At 35.5% G+C, this 5,615-nt stretch overlaps 1 long non-coding RNA gene across 1 annotated transcript; it reads left to right on the top strand.

The window, feature by feature from the left end:
• The first annotated feature begins 2,847 nt into the window (after positions 1–2,847).
• On the top strand, positions 2,848–3,285 carry LOC108945944 (uncharacterized). Its single transcript, XR_004508235.2, has 2 exons — positions 2,848–3,170; positions 3,253–3,285. It is a non-coding gene; the product is annotated as an uncharacterized lncRNA (long non-coding RNA).
• Positions 3,286–5,615: the final 2,330 nt, after the last annotated feature.

Below are 5,615 nucleotides of genomic sequence, written 5' to 3'. Positions count from 1 at the left end.
AGCCGGGCTTGAGCTGGCTTTAGGCAGGCTTTACAAGGCAAAATCCAGGTATGAGCTGGTTTTAGATAGGCTTTACAAGGCAAAAGCCAGGCATGAGCTGGCTTTAGGCTGGCTTTGCAAGGCAAAAGCCAGGAATTAAGTAGGCTTTGCAAGGCAAAGGCCAGGCTTTGAAATTGTGCCTTTTTGTAATCTTGTAAGCTCAGATCCTTCCCTACTAGAACCTTTAATGTAGACATCATTCTAAACATTGCTAAACCATCCTCAGATTGAGCATGAAAGCATGCTAATACCACTGAGAAATGATTCAATAATCTCCAAAAATACCATACGATGGGTTCAGCATTTTCCTTAGCATTTGGACATATCAGTTTGTGCAGAGTCCAATCCTGTGAAGCCATCAGTCTGGTATTCTTCTCTTTGCTATCCTAACCCTAAGGTTAGGTGATTGAGATTTGTCTAGATTGATCAACCTCCTTCCTGCACTAGGCAGTTCAGAGAATGAATGAAACTCAGATGTACCTGCAAAAGAGAATGCAATGTTAGCTATAAAATCCGTCACTGAGTTGCCTTCTCTGAACACATGTTAAAAGATCATATTGAAGTTGTCCTTCATCTCTATAATTTTCTTCACATCTTGTGCAATTACCCAAGGAGGATCCCATTCCCCTTCTATCGCCTTCTTCATCACCAATGAATCAGTCTCCAGTATGAAAGGGTAAAGATCATGCTCCACACAATATTCCAACCCTTGAAGAATAGCCTTAGTTTCAGCCACCACATTAGTTGTCACTCCCAGGTCTACTGCCCTAGCATACACCACATCACCTTCATCATCCCTCACACAAAAGCCTAGGGAGCTAGGTCCAGGATTGCCTTTTGAAGCTCCATCAGTATTACATTTGTACCAACCATGAAAGAGAAGTTGCCATGTTACTCTTGTAGTGATCAATATAGGTTTATATCCTTCAAAGTATTGAATCATGTCTGGCCATAACAATGGAATATTAGGTATCCAAGTATACCTCACCCTTGCCAGTTGATGTAATGTCATATTTATCTCATGAATCACCCTATTTGTGGACACTGAACCACCATGTTTACCTGCATTTCTTCTCTTCCAAAGCTCCCAAGTGATGATAGCTGGTACTGCTTGAAATAGTGGCTTTAATTTTGGATAACACTGAGCATACCACCAATGCCTTATAATCTGCTTCAATTGAATCAATTGCACAGAAATTCCAGCAGCCCCCATGAACAAGTCCCATACCTTAGAGACAGTAGGACTTGTGACAAATATATGCTCAATGGATTCCTCTTGGGGCTGCTGACAATACCAACACCTAGACATCATCATTTGCTCTTGCCTCCTCCACATGTCATCGGTGGCTATTTTCTGCCTCCACAATCTCCACAAGAAGAAGGATATCTTGAATGGCAAACCTTTAATCCACATTAGTGTGCAAGTTTTTTATTTTCAAGTCCAGTAAACTCTTTTGGGTTTACCGAAAGGGAAATCTCTCTCCTGTAAACATATAAGTTACTGTTTTTATAAATTATATTTATGTTTATTACCCCGATTTATTTAAGAGCTTTATATTATATCTTATATCTTTAATTTCTTAGTTGCTAGTTTGTAAATAACTAAAAAATTACTCCAAGTATATGGTTATCTTTCCAACTTCTTAACAACCCTGATGGATTAACCTATAAATTCCTAGGAGAGACCAGTTAAGATGAGCCCAAAATATTGCTAGAAAGGAGTTAAAATGGGCAAATATATTTAACTGCGGTCAGGGTGAGTTTTTTGAAAGAGATGTTAAGAAAAGATCCATATCTTTAAAAGATTGGAGAGAAGAGATGAACAGAGTGAAAAATTAAAAAATATATATATAAAATGGGGTAATGTCAGTTCATAATTTGGAGAAATAGTGGCGATACAAGTTTACAGATCAAGAGAGAGAGTACCGAATAGGATTTTTACAACATAAGGTTATTACCCTATCACTTTTTAATTTTTTATATCCCCTCTAACTTTATATATATATATATATATATATATATATATATATATATATATATATATATATATATATATATATATATATATATATATATATATACTCGTTATGCTGCACTAGGGACATAACAACTCAAGGTAGATGGAAGGATTGTGCGAAATAGTTTGAAGATCGAGTTGTCAATTAGTAATATATAATGAGAAAACTACCCTCTATAGCCCCTCAAAATTTTAATAGCCCAAATTTTTGCCCATTGATATAAAATGGCCTCCGACCCAAATATATTACATCTAATAGCCCGAAATATCTATTTTGTATATTTTTTGTATAGTGACAGTCTATTTTGTATATTTATTGTATAGTGACAGTCTATTTTGTATAATGACAATCAATTTTGTATATTTTTTGTATAGTGACAGTCTATTTAGTATATATTTTGTATAGTGACAGTCTATTTTGTATATTTTTTGTATAGTGACAGCCTATTGTATATAAATTGTACAATGACAGTCTATTTTGTATATTTTTGTATAGTGACAGTCTATTTTGTATATTTTTTGTATAATGACAGTCTATTTTTATATATATTTTTTGTATAGTGACAGTCTATTTTGTATATATATATTGTATAGTGATTGAACACAATTAGTAAACACAATTGTGTAATTGAAATAATCGTCAAACAACATGTTACTTCATTAAAACTGAAATTAATTTACAGGCAAGACAAATAAGCATAAATAAAGCAAAACAGAATACTTCATTGACGTAAATACAATCTACTAAGCACATTAATTTCTTCGTTGCACCAATTTAACGTAACTGTACTACTTACATTAATCCTAAAGCCACATAAACTAAAAATCCACCTAAAATAGCAAAGTATATGTCCGTCACACGTGCCACCTATATAAAAGTCATGCCAGCTGTGCTTTTTTAGATGACGAAAATTAGTGAGTGCCTCGTTGATTTCTATGTAGCTCATGCTCACCACTTCTCTTTTGAACTTTCTTGAGAATAACACAAAACAGTACACACACTCACAAAAATAAAAAAACTTAAAAAGAGAGAAACAATTCAGTCTCTCTCTCTCTTTCTCTCTTTAAGCTTATCAGCTACCTCTATCTATATCCAAGAACATCAATGGGCGAGGTATACTTTGCTCTTTACCCCCTTTTTTTTTTTTTTTTGGTTTTTTTGTTTGGGATTTCTGATTTTTTTTTTTTGGTCATAGGAAGAGAAGAAGAAACCACAAGAAGTGATACAATTTATATAGTGACGGTGGTTCGCAATCTTCAAATTGAAACAAGGAATTAGGTGGTTCGCAATCTTCAAATTGAAACAAGGAATTAACCCCTCTGTGGTTGGTGCTAATAGGTCTGTCCTGAATTGGGTATTTGCTGGCACATTGCAATTGGAGATTGAGCATCGTTTGGTCATGATTTAGCAGTGATTTTGGAGTTCCTGAGTTGTGCCAACGCTCCTGGCTTTAGGTATGTATAATACGACGGCATTGAAGATCTCAAATTCCTGCTTCTTATCTTAGATTTCATTTTTCTATTCTGGAACTTGAGTTGGAATTAGAGAAGAGAGGTTTTTTGATGAAAGACGGAACTGTGTTTCCGTGATAGTTGGATCGGTGACTAGTCTTTTAATTAGTTTTGGGCTATAAAATACATACTGTAATTTTATGGCTAGCGGTTGATATTAGTTTCTAGCGGCTGACCATAAATGAAGTTTGCTCAATATATAATGAGCTACCACAAAAATTAGCGTTGAGTAGAAGCCACCACCTAGCGAGTCTAGCTAAATAATGAATCACTTGCTACACTTAGTTTCTTATTTTGTGCCATACGTAAGGTTACAAAATCAATGAATAATGACATATGATTACTTTTTTCCCTCAGTCTCTAGTCTCTGTTGCTCATACAAGTTTGTTGGGATTGTCTAATATGTAATTGCGTCTTCACCCATCTTTCCAAGTATTCTCGTGAGAGTTGAGACGGCATTCGCTAACTAGCCTTATCTGTCTAATTGGTGTCTCATAATCAGATCCCACTCCTACAAAATAAAGGATAAAAAGAGAGGAAAAAGGGAAAACATTGCTTCAATTTTTATTTTTAGAAAATAACTTTTGATAAGAGAAATGAAATAAAATAAGTTACACTTTTCATGTTTCAAAGCAATTATATTTTAACTTATTATTCTAATATTCTTTCACACTTTTTCTATGATACAATTTATCATATGTTCGACTAAAACGGCTCAATAATACACTTAACGTGGTGTGCGATATTGTTCGCTTTAAACTTTCAAAAGGTTTTACACCATTAAGAGATCCTTATATGTAGGCTTCCAATCTTTTCAGCTACCAATATAGAGTTTTGTTTGCACATCCAACAATTTTTCCTTCGAACTAAGTTTCACGTAGCCCACTACCACAATCCACGGGTCTCCCCCTCGAACCAGTTCCACGTGACCATTACCACGATCCACTGATCAATGTTCGAGATTCATTGTGCATCACCCACATCATTAGAGTATTTATGACATCTACTATAATCCACAAGTTTCCCACTCGAACCAGTTCCATGTGACCGTTATCATGATCCACGGGTCAATTTCGAGATTCACTACATCATTAGAATATTTATGGCAACCAAAGCTCGCAACTAGCTTCTTTTTGTGTGCAGGTCTCCCAGCTCGTAAAGGTAAGCAAACTGAGCCTAGTTCCATCACTCTGCCATCGTCATACTCGTCCTGCTGAACATGGGCTTCGATACCAATTGTTGTTTAAGACGACCCAATGATACTCTTAACATAATGTAATATTGTCCGCTTACTCTTTTCCCCAAAAAGGCTTCACATCATTAAGAGACCAATACACCTTATATGTAGGCTCTCAATCTTTTCAACTACCAATTTGGGACTTTGTTGTCACACCCAATATCATAGATATTGCGAACAACTAACAAAATATTCAATTTTTTTGCTAATTGCTCGGTTATAAATTACTAACTTTATTGACAAATTTTGCTTTAAACAAATATTACACACAAAAAAATACAACAACGACGGCGACGACCTAGTGAAATCTCATCAGTGGAGTTTGGGGAGGGTAGTGTGTACGCAGACCTTATCCCTATCCGAAGGGTAGAGAGGCTGTTTCCGAAAGACTCTCGGCTCAAGAAAACGAAAAGAGGCAATATACACACACACACACACAAAAAAAAAAAAAATAAGTTAGCAAATGGAAGAAAAAGAGCAAAAATTCTTTTTTCTTTTATTATAAATAAAACAAAACTTTCAAGATTGTACTAACTAGAATTGACCGCATGTTATTATGCCAATAGCCATGAGATCTTTCCAGACCTACCAAAAGAACTCTTGTTTTTTCCCCAAAGATAGCCTATTTGTATCTGACATTTTTTCTTTGATTTTTTCTGTTTCCACATTTTATTTCAATTAACAGAAATTAGTCCCTTTTCCCCTTTAGTAAAATTTCAGGCCTCAGAAATAGGCACCAAGTCAAGAAGTGTGACACATCCTCCACTCAACCATGTCCCCATAAGCCCCCCACCCCCGCACCCCCACCCC

Source organism: Nicotiana tomentosiformis, chromosome 8 (genome assembly GCF_000390325.3).
Source record: "Nicotiana tomentosiformis chromosome 8, ASM39032v3, whole genome shotgun sequence".
Lineage (NCBI taxonomy): Eukaryota > Viridiplantae > Streptophyta > Magnoliopsida > Solanales > Solanaceae > Nicotiana > Nicotiana tomentosiformis.
Note: the sequence above shows the minus strand (reverse complement) of the source record. Positions and strands in the feature narration are given on the sequence as shown.